The sequence below is a fragment of the Tachypleus tridentatus genome, chromosome 11, assembly GCF_004210375.1.
Source record: "Tachypleus tridentatus isolate NWPU-2018 chromosome 11, ASM421037v1, whole genome shotgun sequence".
Lineage (NCBI taxonomy): Eukaryota > Metazoa > Arthropoda > Merostomata > Xiphosura > Limulidae > Tachypleus > Tachypleus tridentatus.
This window is the reverse complement of record NC_134835.1, coordinates 71,082,951-71,100,845: the sequence shown is the minus strand read 5'-3', so window position 1 is coordinate 71,100,845 and position 17,895 is coordinate 71,082,951.

The window sequence follows — 17,895 nt, the reverse complement described above, 5'->3', positions numbered from 1 at the left end:
GAAACTGAATATGATAGTATAACTGCTAATTTATAGCCCCATAACCTTTCCAGCAACTCAATTGTATACATACATATTTCTATTAAACCAGAAGTAGATATTCTCTTACTATAAAGATCTAATACCTTAGCAAATCAACAACCAACCTATCCGTTATTTCAAAAGCCACATCGGCATTTCGTTCATTAAGACTCATAGTGGAATACATACATATATTCAATATCAAAAGTAGCACAACTGTAATAATCTGAGAATATTGAATGCTACTTTTCAGAGAAAACACATGATGTATGTAAAATTTCGAAAGTAAAATAAACTAATTTATAATTATGAGTCGCATTTTCGGAAAACTGTGATCACATTTCAACAATCGAGCTTAACATTAGGCAAATCTTATAACACACACAATTTTATTATCAATCTGAATTTATGCAATTTTAACAAGCCTCATAAAAATATTATCTACAATTTCTTAATCTTATCAACTAAATCGGTTATACTATACTTTTCAACCTCACCAAATAAATCTAAATTATTTAAATTTTTAACTTACTATTTTTATACAAAATAACCACACACCAGTACCTTCATCTGTTAAACAAAATTACATAATTTGTTAAATTAAAGGTTCATAGAAGCGAATTATTATTTAATGAAATCATGTTGATAAGATCTGAAACCATATGAATAAAAACTACCCAAAATAAGTTTTAACACTTCGGTTGCAAAGTTATAAAAAGCACTGATTAATTCAGATTTATACAGGTTTTAAATTCTGTAACGATTTTTTTTTAGATCAGCAAAGAGAAATGTATATAATATTTTTGTAAGAATTAATCCTTAGAAGGATTGGGGCCAAGAAAGATTGTGTGCTATATGTTTAAAATATTATAAGTCTAAGCAACAAGTTTACTGTCGGACTTTAGTTTTTGTACGTTAGCTAATAAAATTTGTCGCAAGCACTATATTTATAAATTTTACTTTTCTTGAAATGAACAAAATTTAAACAAATAAACTTCTCTTTTTAGCTTTTTAAGTTGCTACTTCAGAGGAAAACTTTTTGTGTATCTGTGTTTTCAGATTTGTTTTTATTTTCCTTAAAACGGTTGTGAAGTATAATATTAGCGACTGCCTTTTAAACAACCTCGTAATAACTTTAAACTGTGAAAAAAGTCTCAGAGATTATAAGCGTTTTAATACCATTATGTTATAAATATTGAAGTTGTGACTACCACTTATGAAAGTTGTTCATAAACTGTGCAATAACTGAAGGATAACAGTTACATGTGAAGGTTGGTTTGTTTCATAATATTCGCGCAAAGCTACACAAACTCTTTGCGCATGCTCATAATTCATCTCTTGACTTGCCCTTGTCTAACTGAATTAATGTTATTTAATCATTACTCTTATAAAACAATTAATACCCCAAAGGGCCCGGCATGGTCTGGTGGGTTAAGGCTTTTGACTTGTAATCTCAGGATTGCGGATTCGAGATCCCAGTCGCACCAGACATGCTCGTCCTTTCAGCCGTGGGGGCGTTATAATGTTTACGGTCAATCCCACTATTCGTTGGTAAAAGAGTAGCCCAAGAGTTGTCGGTGGGTGGTGGTGACTAGCTGACTTCCCTCTAGTCTTACAGTGCTAATTTAGAGATGGCTAACGCAGATAGCCCTTGTGTAGGTTTGCGCGATATTGAAAACAAACCAAACCAATACCCAAAAGTGCAAAGCGCGTTTTTGCAGTATCAGGTGGCGAATCATGAACCTAGGATTCTCAGTCCAGACACGCTAACCATTAAACCATTAGGAGACACTCGGTCCCACGTATCTAAAAGTTGCATAATCTCAAATCGTAACTTAATTTCTATTTGTTACTGTTTCCGCTATTGTTGATAATATACGTTCTATATGAATCAATATTAATTCAATTAATTTTGTTTTAAGAGTTAAAACAAAGGAAATTTTCAAGCATGAAGAATCTATCAACTACCATTTTTTAATTACATACAGTATACACTTATTAAGAATTTTATTAGTTTAAGAATTGTATGTTCAGTAGTTACAGTGATTTAGAATCTCGCACATAGCTGCACAAAGACTGTCTGTGCACTTGATATTCATGTTTTAGCTGTAGTAGAAACAGCAACACATTATACAGTATGTCCTGGCCTTGAGAAACGCCGACCCAACTTTTTTAAAGATTTTGGCATTAAGAGAGAATCTTCATATTAATAAAGTTGCCTATATCTCTAACTAATAAAATATTTACAAAATTATCATATGAACCAACTAAATGAATTATTAGTTCAAAAGCTTAGACGTGTATAGCGGCTACTGATCGTATAATCCAAAGTTTGATCTGTAATGCCACTGAATGCCTTTTGAGAGCATTTTAAACGTTCAAGTCAGGCAAATCCTCTGTGTTGGGGTGTCTGCTAATTGACTTCCCTTCCTTTGGTCACTGATTATTGTTAGATATACACGACTGTTCTGTAGTGTATAAATGACCAAGTTAGTGCAAGTAAGTTGTGAAAGTGAAAAAAAGCGAAGTTAGTGAGATATATAGTTAAATAGACTTAGACTGTGTTTGAAAGTTTAGCTCTAAAGAATATATCATAACTACTTCTACAGCATTACACTAACAGATTACATTGTAACAGAGTTAAGAAGAAGAATTCTTCTTTTCAGTTGAGTTCTAAGGTAAACTGAATCATTCTGTGAGAACTTTTGACAAAAAGAGACGAATATTTATAGTTCTAGATACAAATGATATCATTAACTTTTTAACAAACATTTATATATATGTATGACTTGTTTTTAATATATTGTTTTAAAACAAGTCTGTTGTGTGCCTGTCCATTAAAATTTATCGCCAACAAATCACAGACACCTACAGTAATGAATCTTGTCTATAAACATACATAAAACCTGGCATTTAAAAACAAAGAATGCTATACCTGAACTCTAAAAGATCTTGTATTTGGTTATTTAGTTAATATTTTGTATAAGGTGCTATTGATGTTTCAATTCAGTTAACTTGTAATAAAGGCCTTACACGAAACAGCATAATCTAGTACATCCAGATTTTTGTTCAATACTTCCAAAGAAATTCAAACTAAATTAGACAGACATAACTAACTAAATGTTTCTTCGTCTTATATTTCTTTCAAAAGAGAAATAAATGGATACAGACTGAAGGGATTTTTATGACTTGTAGACCATTAAGCTAAAGTGTATGAGTGAGGTGGTAGATTTCTCACATATGTGACTTTAGTCTTCTCTTAAAATGTGCATATTTTAAATGCTCGGATGTTCACTAAACTCTTAAAAAGCGATTTATCCGGCCAGATGGTACAGTGAACCCTCAGCTTAAGCTATGTCAGCGGAAACTAGGATAGGTCACACTTAGATACATGTGGATTTGTGGTTTTGTAACAAGCAATTTGTTTTACTCTTGAAAACGTTCGCTTGTAGAAAAGAGCAAATAAGAACAAAAATAAACTGTGTTGTTATTTACAGCAGGACTGCATGAAAATGAATATTGGATGTTTATTTTGTCATTGTAAAGCAAAAATGTTAGGAATACTTCATAACAAAGTTATTATCGCGAACACGAAATTCAGAAAGTAAAAAAAAAAAAGTATCAGAGAAACTTTGTACAGTAACAGCCGTCAGGAGTAAACACAGGGATCAATAATTCGTACGAAGGAACAGAAACTAAAAGTGTCAGGTAGTTTTATTTGTTATAGTAAAAGGCTTTCCGTATTAAAGCTGTCATATAGTGCAAGACAGGCATTGAAACTCGGACGAGGACCACAAAAATCGAGACTTTCATATCAAAGGAACGGCTATAAAACCCTTTCTTTAATGCTTTATGTATAAATAATATATAGAAAGAAGCAGTAAGCATCTTATGTCGCCTATTTAGAAGGTAGTTGTGAGTTATGCGATTTATGTGTATACCTAGCTTACCGTAGAATTGTTTATGTTATCAGTAATAGCAGCAGTATGTAACGTGATGTAGTTTGGAAGTGCTTTTAATAATACTAATACAGGTTGAAAATACTGTACGCCTTTTTCTACTCAGAAATGAGCAGGGTAGGATTTTGTGGACAAATATAACGTTTGTATGATTTTCCTTATTGTTTGTTCTGTACTTCACGAAGTAAGTCTTACATTGCCGTGTAGTCAATGTGTATAAATGCGTGTACCAAAAACCTACAAGATCGTGATTTAAGTTTAAATGATTTTTATATAAATATTGGTGATACTGAGCAGACTACACATTTATACATGCGAGTGTGTTACAAGGTGCAATTTCATATTGACCAGAAGGAAAACCCATGTCCACAGCTTTGCTCAGAGACAAATGTCACATTGACGTCCACTTCTGTATCCCTCTCTTAATGGTAAGGATTTGTCAAACGTCTCTCGAGCTTTTCTTGTCATTACTAGTGAGACATCAGACTCGACTGCTTTTACAGTGTTATTCTTTATCTATACTTACAAAACAATCGACAAATCCTGCTGTTAAAGAAAGATTTCGTTAAAAAAAACTGTAAAAATTGAGATTTGTTTTCTGTCATTAATAATTTTTGTATACAGCTCTAAACCACGATGTTACTTAGACATACGTGACTTGAGTATGGATTATATTATATTTTGATGCTTTATTTGATAATTACTGGTCAAAATTATCAATAACTGAAAATAATAATAATATATATTGTAGAAAAAGTAGAAAATTGTAAAATAAATAAATAAAAGGTTTAAAAATGTATATTTCACAAAAATACTTTTACCTTTAATACGCAGACGATCAAGCTTGAGAGAACTCAAAGGACAAATCCACACTTTGTATATTTATACATCTGTAGCAGTTATTTGTGTGTGTATGCTTCTATGACTAAGCGTAAAAGAAAATCAAACTTTATCGAGTACAAAGTAACTCAATTTTCTGATTCATTTTTTACTTTTTTACTTTTTCTCTGTATGTTTGTGAGTATTAAAAGCATACATTAACATATATTTATTACAGTTATCAGATAGAAGGGGTTATAGCAATTCAGCCACTTCCAGCTTACTTCATTTAACGTTTTTTTCAATACATGTAATCTGTGTAATTTAACACGAAGATACAAAAATATTTACAAACACGTTAGGTATATTGTTAGGTTAGATAAGAGCCCCACCTACTTTCCAGTGTTGTTTTTTTGCGTAAGAAATACTTAAACAAATTTTGTTCCTCTATATGTGGTATCACAGCATCTGTTGATAAGGCCACTTTGTTAACTATTTGTAACTGAAGAATAATATAGGATCATTTTCAAAATAAAACATCAAATACTTGTGGGTGCAATCAATAACGTTGATCCTTAGTTATTGTCTGAGGAAAGAAAATGCAGATGTTTATATGCATTAATTATCTACATTAAACATATAAAAATAAATATAAGTCCAAGGAAACAAGGCAGGAATACAAATTTAAAGCAAAATGTCCTATTTAACGCAAGGACTAGCTATTCACAATAAAACGTTTACATACCATAAAGAAAAAGAATGCAAAACAATTTCGCCAGAAAAAAAGAGAGATGCAATGGTAACATTATGTACAAACATACTTTAGTCAAGTTGAATAATTACATCAAAATAAAGAAACAAAATTATAAGGAAGGACTGCATTAAAAAACAGCAAATCCCAACCTCTGATTATATTATAACCATAAAATTTCAAGCCATGAAAATTTATGGTTGTAATATATGAATAATATAGCAAAGAAAAATACAATACGATACAATTTCAGACGCTAAGCAAACAGAATTTCAGGCTATGTATCTCAATGGAAAATGACAGAAAGATTAAGTTACTAAATAATGATTTAATCTCCAACCTAAGGGAATAGATAAAATAAAACTATTGTTAACCAGTTCCACCTTGTAAGAGATTTCGATATCGTTAGGATATTAACAATTTCAATGCAAATTTTTCAAATGTAATTATAAATAATCTTAAGATGTTTAGCTTTCATATAAACGATTATTTAACTTGTAGTTAATATTAATGAATTCGTTAGTTTGTTGCTCAGGTACGTATGTTTTATTTTGACGCTTTATTTGATTATTACTGGACAAAACTACCTGTAGTTCAAAATACTTTTACCTTTAATGGACAGACGATCAATAAAATAAATACAATCATCACATAATATTTTCATTAATATACTGATACGTATATTTTACTTTTTGTCCCCATTTTGGAAATATAAAATGCATAAATACCTATCATTAAAGTGTAGTTTCGTAAGGTGATGAAAAATAAAACGTAAATAAAATATTAGTTTTACGTATTTTTCTCATATATTATCCAGTTGTTATACATTTTTTGCACATATTCTCACAAAACTGTGTTAGAACATACACTTCCACGTTTTTCTGGCACAGTGCCATGTCGCAAAAACAGCTATTCGTTCTTCTGTACACAGTAATATACAATACATGGTATTTATAAAGCGGAGTGATAAGTAAATGAGATCATGGCAGATATATCGCAAAATACTGAAGTCTGAGGTTTAGAGTAATTTCAAGATTTCCGCCACGATTTAGCTGAAAATATGATTTGTTAGAAAGGTCGACCATTTTCTAATTTAAAAGTACTCTTTCACACTCTTTCACATAAGTCTTTACATAAAAGTCCATATTTCAGTTTTTAGTGCGCTTTTATCATGCTGTCAATGCATCCAAAAATAAATCTTGATTGAGTTCACTACGCGCATGTGTAGGAAGACGGTGTTGCATTAAATAAAAAAACGTTAAATTACTGGAGAAAATCCTGGAACATTTTGTAATGGATCTATACAACAATTTTAGTAATCTATTTATTCAAGAGCACATTCTGAAACATTTTGTAGTGAAGCTATGCAGCAATACTACTAATCTATTATTTCAGAAGGACATCGTGGATCATGCTCTAATGGATCTCTGAAGCAGTTCTAGTAATCCAAGAGGACATCATGGATCATGTGCTGTGAGCAACTGTAGCAATCTACGAACGCAATTCAAAATAAAAGCAACTTGATTCGCCATTTTCTATTATTAGCTTATAGAAACTCTCCACTTGCAGCTTTAACAAATATATAAATATTATAAAGTATACATAAATAAACACATATGAAGGAAGTTACCAAGTGTCGGAGAGAAACTAAGCATAGAAAAGTATTAAATGAATAGTACTGTTTACTCAGTTTAACTTTTAATGTTTAGAAATAATGCACACGAACTACTAGATGTCAACACACGAACACTGTATTGCTCGTACATTCAACTTTTTTTGCACAAAATATAAGTGTTATTAAAATGTCCCAATTTAATGTTATTAAAATGGTCAGTGTTTAACTAAACACACGAAAGGACAAAATACGGGTGTTAGTACGCTAGGAAACGTACGTTTCAGACTTTTCGCGCAAAACTACATATAGAAACAAGTTATCTGTAAAAGCCGTCCCTAATTTTGGAATTAATGACCAAAAGAAAGAGCGCTAGTCAGCAGTACCCCCTGGTTTCACCCGAGTTACTTTTATCTGACGGAATAGTGGGATTTAAGACTCACTCTTTAAAAACACACATATACCCAAAAGAGAGAGGTGAGTGTGCGTGATTGTGTTTTCTTATAGCAAAGACACATCTGGCTATGTGCTGTGGTGTCCACTAAGGGGAATCGAACCCCTGATTTTAGCGTTGTAAAACATTAGACTTACCGATGTCCCAGCGAGGGACGAAGAGGGAAGTAAAGACAACAAGGTGCTTTACAAGATAAGGACACTATGAAAGAAAGTGTGTTTATCAAGAAAAGAGAGGGAAGACAAGAAGTAAGTACCAATATAGGATAATGAAGCAGGAACGCAAGTGCGCCTGGTAACAAAAAAGATAGGAACAAATATTATGCACAATAAAGTTTATCTTTTTTTATTTCAGTTATAAGATACTAACGATGGGTAATTGTTGGTTGGTTTGCCTAAAATTACACATCAGCCCATCGTAGGTGTCGAATTCCGATTTTTATTGATGTGTAACAAAGTGTCAGTATAAAACGTCAACAGTAACAAATCTAAAACAATAACATGTTGGAAAAAAAAACGTTGAAAGTCTATATATGCACCATAAGAAGAAAAAACCACAAGTAATCCGTGTTCGTGTATACTTGACACTGGATTTTTCAACAAGTTGAGAGCAATTCAAAAACAAAACACATTATTTTATTAACTTCACTTATATACTCTTATGAAATCATTGGGTTGTTTAGGCCCGGCATGGCCAAGTGTGTTAAGGCGTTCGACTCGTAATCCGAGGGTCGCGGGTTTGAATCCCGGTCGCACCAAACATGTTCGCTCTTTCATCCGTGGGGGCGTTATAATGTGACGGTCAATTCCGCTATTCATTGGTAAAAGAATAGCACAAGAGTTGGCGGTGGGTGGTGATGACTAGTTGCCTTCCCTCTAGTCTTACACTCCTAAATTAGAGACGGCTAGCGCAGAAATTCAAACAAACAAACAAATCATTGGGTTACTTCCGAGAAAGCTAACATGGTTATTACTGTGATTATAATAGGTATTGGATAACATAAACGTCGGTTGTGTAAAACTTTTAGATAACATATTGTTTACGATCCCGTACGACCGTACAGTGTAATACATAAAAAGATGATAAATGAAATTGAAAACTCTGCAATTTGGGAGTTTTATAAATATATGTGAAATATTATAAAACTAAAATGCAGCAAATAATAACTTATAGAATAATTTACAAAAACGTACAATACAAAAAAATCAAATATTCTTGGTAAGTCTATGTTCGAACTGTCTCTCCAGTTTCTACGTAATCACTTAAAATTTAATATGAAAGAAATTTAGCTTTACGTTGTAAATTCAAAGTTGAAATTCACCCTCCATGTTCAGTTACAAAAGTTCATTGTTCCAATGTCCACTACACAAAAACTTGTCGATATTTTCAAAACAATTTTTAAAAGCACGAGGCTTACAGAAATTACAAAATCTATAATTAATAGATTCATAATAGATTAATAGTTTACTAACTCTTTATTTCATCACAAAAACTTATGATTAATACCCATGTTCAAAACTTCTTTTGTGTTCGATACAGAAAATCTCTGGCTGAAATGGCTACTCAAACTAAACGAAACGAGGCTTTTAAAACACTTCTCTCTTGCTTTTAACAGAAACTAGGGCTTTTTATACTGAACCCTGAACAAAACCGTTACAGGGAACACGAATACTAAAAACCGTTAGTTATACGTCACTGATCGGGAGATACACCTGCAATGCTTCTCAGGGGAGTTTTTTTGTTTTTTTTTACAAATATTACAGAAATACAGCATCGTAGCATCATCAAAATATTTGAAACTCTTAAACCTAGCAATTAACATATATATATATATAAATTGTGGTGAATAAAATGTTATATTTCTCAAGTTTATTCACCTCCATCTTAGTAGTTATAAATGTATTAAAGTTGTTAAATAAATCTAATAAATTGTTTCATTCGTATCCTGTGTCTCGTGCGTTACTAAAATCAAATTACGAAAGTTATTGGTTGGACATTTGAGATAACAAGTTCATTAATTACGTTTAACCTGTAGAGTTTTTATTTTATAATAGAATACAAACTGTCAAACTAATTAAACTTAGGTCTGTCATGGCCAGGTGGGTTAAGACGTTCGACTCGTAATCTGAGGGTCGTGGGTTCAAATCCCGTCGCACCAAATATTCGCGTCCTTTTAGCCGTGGGAGCGTTATGATGTACTATATTCTATCTTTTGAAATGTCTTTCGAAATATTTAATCTAAGTTGGATAATAAATCTTGTAAAACTAAAATGTCCAAAATAAAATAAGTCACAAATTATCTTGAAAAGGGAGCCATGACCAAGCGTGTTAAGGCGTTCAACTTGTAATCCGAGGGTCGCGGGTTCGAATCCTGTTCGCACCAAACATGCTCGCCCTTTCAGCCGTGGGGACGTTATAGTGTGACGGTCAATTCCACTATTCGTTGGTGAAAGAGTGGTTCAATAGTTTGCGGTGGGTGGCATGACTAGCTGCTTTCCCTCTAGTCTTACACTCCTAAATTAGAGACGGATAACGCAGATAGCCCTCTTGTAGCTTTGTGCGAAATTCAAAAACAAAACAATTAGAATTAAATCGACTGTTTCTTTTAGCAATTGCTAGGTGACCAAGTACTTGAATTCTTTATCTAGGATATAATAATTCATATACAATTTTTACTTGGAAGTTGTGTTTTGTGCTTGTTTCAGCTCAGTTTTAAGTAACATTATTTGGTGTTTTTATTCAACAACCGTAGAAAGATATAGATAGGTAAAAAGGTGGCAGTATTAATGTTTATATGAAGAGTGGTTAATAGTTTAACGACTTACGACGAAGTTGGAACCAAAATGCAAGAAAATACCGTTATTTTATAAACTCTTGAAAAATATTTTATATTTTGTACTGAAATATGCGAAATGAGATAATCATGTCATTATCTTAAAACTTTACTAAAATGTTACTAAAATTTCCATGTTTAATTTGTATACAAACAAAACAAATGCGTTTTAAAACGATAGGTGTTGCGTAAATTATGACCACTACACTTAATGGAATGTTTCACGTATGTGTTAGCAAAAGCCAAATGGTTACAGCTGAACATACAGCTCAAACCTAATATATCATACAGTCTATAAGACAAGTAGTTCTTATCTCCTTTTCGTTTACTTTTGTTTGTCAGATTGTGCTTGTTCATGGAGTCACAAGGCGGAATTAGCAACAATAAAGCTGCAAGTTTAGCCAAGTAAAGACCACTTAACTATAGACCCTTCCTGCTCCACGTGCACAACTATCTAAAGAACTATTTGTGGTATCTATCAGAAATATTGCAAGCTTGTTTTTCTTTTATGTCTTGAATTTTGCTTGAGAGTACATCACTCGTTATTGTATTGGTTATATTCAAGTATTTAAGCGAAAGAGACTTTGTTTTTCCACACAACTGCACAATTGGAAATCTAGAGGTCACAGCGATATAGGAGTGTTATCAGAAGCTTGACTAACCACTAAGCTTGACTAACTGAACTATAAATATCACAACTTGTTCCACATAATTGAAGTTTTTTATTAATTTGAATACACTAAAATTAATTAAATGCTACTACATTATTTATTAATTCGGTAGATGGAAAGTAATCACGCTATGTGAAGATTATTTATAACATTAACAAGCTATGTCAGTTTAAAATTAAGTACAAGTAAAAGATAAAATATTACAGTTTACATACATTCAGTACCACAAGAAAATCTAAAACGTAAATGTCATACAACTAATGTCAATACCAATGTTTACTAAACTATCCATAAAGTGCCATTATGTGCAACAAGTGTAAGTAAGGAACAGCAGACTGATGTGTAAACCATATTAGCATTTCACGACTGCATTCTAAATATTAGTATGTCAACGTAAAGCATACTATCATTTTATAACAGTAAACTAAGTTGCAGTATACCACAACAAATTATATTGCTGTTTTACACTAATACGTATTGTCGTTTTACACCAGAAACTTAAGTAACAGTATATCACAATTAAGTTTAGTTTACAACAGTATATCCGATAAAAGTCACTTTAAAACAATAAATTAAGTATATATTTTAGTTATTTTTCTGGTTATTTATTCTAAGTAACAATTACTTTCTCATTTATTTCACATCAATGGCCTCAAATATGTTTATAACTACTTCTCAATAGGCAACATTATATACAGTAAAAGCTGTTTCGCAACTATAAACTAAACGGCAGTATATTACAGTAAACGTCGTTTTAAAACAGTAAACAAAGTGAAAGTATATCACAGTAAACATCATTTTACAACAATATACTAAATGGCATTATATCACTCTAAACCATATTTTCGTTTTACAACATTAACTTAAATAGCAATATGTCATCGTAAACCATAATGTCATTGGTATCACAATGGTATATTAAGTATCAGTAGATCACAGTAAGTATCATTTCGCATCTGTGAGCTAAGTGTAGGTATATTACTTTTGTAATAACAAATGTTCTTAAACTAAGTAAATAGGCATAACTACGTTTAGGAACATTTAATCGAAGTCCATTTTCTGACTAAATGTATACTATTTCATGTATTTCCCAATCAAACTAAAATTAGCCATGTATTTTACGGGCATCATTTCTTGAATGCTGGATTTTTTTTTCCAAGACTACTATTTTTATGAACTTGACAACAAAGTAAGATAACTAGTGTATATGCTACTGAATTATATTATGCAAAGAGAAATGCACCTGCCAGAACATTATATATAGATCTGTGTTATATTTTTCACAAATTGCCTATAGACCCATGTTATATTTCTCACGAATTACATATACACCTGTGTTAAATTTCTTACAAATTAGTTAGGACCTCAGTTGATAGCATTTGCTCTTTTTCTAGCAGTTTATTTCCCTATCGGGGAACTTGTGATAAGGAAAAGAGTAATCCTAGTTTTAATAGCTGAAGAATATAACAGCAGTTCGTAGCATGACAACTCAGCGTAACAGAATGCTGCTATATAGAGATGTAAATTTAAGTGCTGGTTTCCTCGGTTTTCTTATTACTCTGTTCCGCAAAGCACTTAACGTATGAAAAGAATTTTTTTATGAAAACATATATTGGAGTATTTATACGAGAAATCTCATGATGTGATCTAAAATTGCGTCACTGAGTTAACTTTTGTGCTTTTCTTTATTAGTTTAACATTTTAGTAGACTTATTTCAAAAATATATGTTTACACATACACGTATCATCATCTTACAATATATCAAAGTATCTGTATATATAACATGTATCATATTCATATATTGTCTTTTGATACGACTGTAACAAATACCGAATTAAAACACCTATTGACTGCTTATTCAAAATTACGTTTGTGTTATTTGTTTTAAGCTCTATAGAGATGCCGTATTTTAGGAACTATGTTGTCCTCATAAAAGTCATGATCGAGGATGTTTGTGTTTCTTCTGTAGAACATCGAACAGTTCTCGAACAGAAACAACTCCAAAACGTCTTCATAGCAAACAGTATTGATTTGTTCGGCATACTACAAGGATCTGTTAGACATATAGAAAATGTCATTGCTCATTCACTCGGTGAAGTCATATTTACATTACTTTCATGTAGAATTGTCTGCCTGGAAATCCTCCACGACACCTTGGGTAATCGTCAAATGATTTCTACAGCTCTCGACAATTTCGTTAATAAATAAGCCCCTTCTAAATAACATATTTACTTCACAAATATATTTCAATTAGAGAACATATTTTATTTGATTAACCCTCTTAGCGTCTCTCCATAGTATGGTACATTTAGAAGTTACGTAAATATGTAGAGAGAAGTGTTAAATTATTCATCAAACCTTTATGGGCTTATGGAAATTGAATTTACAATTGACAGAAGATGGATTGTATCTGATGGCATAGGAAATAAGAAACATAATTTGCACACATAATTTCAACAATGTGTATATGCATAATTTAATAGTAGACAGCTTGTTTGTTGTTAATGACAAAACTACATAATGACCCAACTATTCTTTGTCTACTGCCGCCATCGAAACCCAAATTTTGGTGTTATAAGCACGCAAATATTTTGCTGAGCCACGGAGGGACGCTTAAAAATAAACACAGTTGATACATGAGTTGTCACAGTAGATAAACGTGTCGTCGATTTAAAATTTCAATCTGAGAGCAACTTTTAAATTCAGTTACAAAGTTAAAAGAATAAAAGAAAATTTTTACTTTTTGGATATAAGATATAAATTATATCAATGTCATAAAAAAAATGATTTACAAAGTTGAAAGCATGCATCAGGGCATAAGTGAAAGTCTCGGCCGCAGCATTAACCCGACTTCTAAACATTTCCAAGTTTGTTTGTTTTTATGTAATGCGTAAAATAAACATAAAAATATTTGATATGGTCTTGTCATATCTCTCTGGGGTAAGAATAAGCGAAATACACGTAAATGAATAATTCATTGTTACTCTGTATACTTGCCTTATAAAAACGTTAATATATTCATACAGAATAAAGTGGTTTAAGGGAATGCCCCGTAGTACATTTAATTTTCAAACACGATTGAACACTTAATCGGTTTGATTACACTGCTTTTCATTACGACTGTATATTTATTTTAAAAAACAGCTTGAGATTTTTGTTTTATACATCAACAAGGGTGAATTGACGAAATTATAATAGGGAAATAAATTCCAAATATTTTAGTTACAGACACTTAAGATCGAGTACACTCTGAATAACTGTGAACTCAGACAAGGCCCGGCATAGCCAGGTGGTTAAGGCGCTCGACTCTTAATCTGAGAGTCACGGGTACGAATCCTCGTCGCACCTTTTAACCGTGGGGTGTTATAATGTGACTGTTAATCCCACTATTCGTTGGTAAAAGAGTAACCCTAGAGTTGGCGGTGGGTGGTGATGACGAGCTGCCTTCTCCCTAGTCTTACGTTGCTAAATTAGGGACGGCTTGCGCAGATAGCCCTTGAGTAACTTTGCGCGAAATTAAAAAAAAACTCAAACAAAGCTCTAATTCTTCAAATATTACACGTACGAGTTGTTAATTCAGAATTTGTAAAAACATATTCTTTGAAGATCTGTATACAAATTTGCATTTTAAAAATATAATATAAACAGTTCATGGGCAAGATTTATCGGTATGTTGGAGAAGATTGCATTTCCTTTTGAAATTAGATTTATACACATAATCCTAACTTCACAATAAAGCTAAATCCCTTGTTGTCCTGAAAATAAAACACATAATATCGACTTTGATATTGATATCTATCTCGTTAAACAAAACATTTTTTTAAAATCTAAAATGTTTTGAAATTAATCACTTTTCCCATGTTAATGAAGATTTCGTTTACTTTTGTTTAGTAGCATAACACACGAACATTGAAATATTTGTATTATAGCATTACCCTATTTTGTGTGTTTAAAGCTCTGTATTTCTTAGAGCTAATTAACAGTAACATAGGTATTTATAGAATAAACAGCAATAAATATTCCAACATAATACTTTTACTCACATTGTTAGACACATATTGTTTCAAATACCGTTATTTTTGTAATAATCAGTATTTTCGTTTCTATTGAAAGAAAAATGAAGCATATAAAAAAACAACTGTATATTACCTTTTACTTTGCATAAAATCTGGATTATGAATATTTTAAAAAGTACATAGTCATTAAAAACTGGTTTTACGAGATTGTTCTTGTTAGTTTGAATGTGATTGCAGGCAGTTTTCCTCGTCACAGTCGCTAAATTTTAGTTCTCCCACAGACTGATAGATTGGGTTGTTTTCTTGAATACTTTGCTTATCAAGCAAGTGTTCAGTTTTAGATGAGTTAGTTCAAACTACAGCGTCACAATATTTCTTCAAAAAGAAGAAAGAAAACTAGTGTGGTTGTTTTGAATTTCGTGCAAAGCTAGCCATATCGAATTTAGCAATGTAAAACTGTAAGGAAGGCAATTAGTCATCATCATCCATCATCAACTCTTGGATTACTTTTTTACCAACGAATAGTTTGATTGGCATTTACTCGCATAAAACACTCTCAAAAGGCGAGCATGTTTGGTGTGATGGGGATTCGAATCTGCGACCCTCAGATTTCGAGTCGAACATCCTAACCACCTGACCATGACGAGCTTAATAAATAAAGTAACATGTATTACAAGTGCTTAAACACATAAATTTCACTGAAACAAGTAACTTGAATCTAATATTGTAACACATCACTTTCTTTTCGACAGATGACTGGAAGTGAAACAGGCCACAAGCGTTTAAACATTTGAGTGATGTCGAAACAATTGTCAGTGTTTAAACAGCTCACTAATATGAACAGTGGATTAATGACGAAAGGGTTTAAACAGCTAAGTAATTTTCAAAATAGATGGCTGGCATTTAAATAGTCGACAGGTATTGAGACTGGTCACTAACATTGAAACAACTGACTAGTGTTGAAACTCCTTATAAAGTTTAAACAGCTAACTATTGGTGTAAGTAGCTAGTCTATTTTCATACTTGGTTACTAGTGTTCAAACGACTAGCTAGTACTGAAACACGTCGCCTTATATTTAAATAGTTGATTGGTACTGAAAAGGATCACTGGCATTTACTCAGCCAACTAATGTTGAAACAGATGACTATAGCTTATACAGTTGGGTGATATTAACCATTCACTATTGTTTAAACAGCTGATTAACGTTGATGCAGATCAGTATAGGTTAAATAGTTGAGTAGTGTTTAAAAAGGACATTATCTTTTAAACAGGATATTTTAATTTAAATAGGTTCCTAATGTTTAAACATGTCAATTGCCTTCATACAGCTGACTCATGTTGACACAAATGAGAACATGTAAATACGACATTAACATTTGAACGTGAAACTAGCGTTTACAGAAATGCAGTGAATTGTATACATTCTCATTTTTTTCATCCAGTAAATAACAATGATATATTGATATTTCATAAAAAAACATAAATTATACGATTATGACTTCCTTAGTATTTGAACCGATAGATACTTAAATGTTTTTGTACGCGCGTGTTTTAACCACTATCAAATTTTTCTCAAGGTTTTTACAAAGAGCCAAAAAAATCCATCAAAGACGGAAATCTCTCGACGATTTTTACATTGAAGTCGTTTAAGTCGAAACTGTTCATAGAATTTTTCATTGATGTAAACAATTTGTGAAAAAAAACAGTTTCAAGTGAGTCTCGAAATCAAAATGAGTTCATTTTAATGTAAACGAATTAAAGTAAATCTCAAATTATATCTGTTACAAAAGTTGAACTGTGGATCATTAGTGCAACATCAGCTCTGAATGCCCACCGTCAACGTTAGTGTAATGTAAGTTATCCAATTGATACTCAGGAGATTTATAAAACATTCGTATGTAGTAGAATGATTAGGAAAACACATTGCAGTAGTAAAATGGAAATAATAAAGGAAAGTACGTTTTTGTCAACCCTTAAGTGAGCACTTTATCCCCTTGTGAAACAAGGTAGGGCGTGGCAGTGTTGTCATCTGGTGCCCCACCTATGAATCTGAGGGTTTATTATTCGTATCCTACTGTTGTAGAAACGTGCTTTGGAACCATGTGTGTGCCATAAACAGTGACGATTAAATGTCGTTACTCTCTCACACTTACATAATCGAAGAGTTCAAAGTTAAGGACGCCCATGTGTAATACATACACCTTATGTAGCATCGAGCGAAACGTACGATAAACATTATATAAATAAATAACTTTTTGAAACATGTAATTATCCTTATTATTAACAGTTCAATGGAAGTTTTAAGATTAATTTTACACGGCGGTCAACTTTAACTTTTCTCTTAATAACTAAGTTTTGAGTTTTGTTTTTATTTTTTTTTAATTTTGAGCAAAACAAAACGAGGGCTATCTGCGCTAGCTGTCCCTAATTTAGCAGTGTAAGACTAGACGGAAGACATCTAGACATCACCATCTAAAGCTAACTCTTGGGCTACTATTTTACCAACGAACAGTGGGATTGACCGTCACTTTATATCGCCCCCAAGGCTGAAAGGGCGAACATGTTTGGCGTAACGAGAATTCGAACCCGTGACTCTCAGATTACGAGTTGAGCGCCTTAAGCACTTGGCCATTCCGGGCCTAATAACTACGTAAAATGAAATAAATTTTCTGCTGTATAATAATTTTTGCGATAAGTTAACGTATAAATTAAGTTTTGCAAGTTGTTATTCACATGGTTGTTTTAACCGTACTTTCA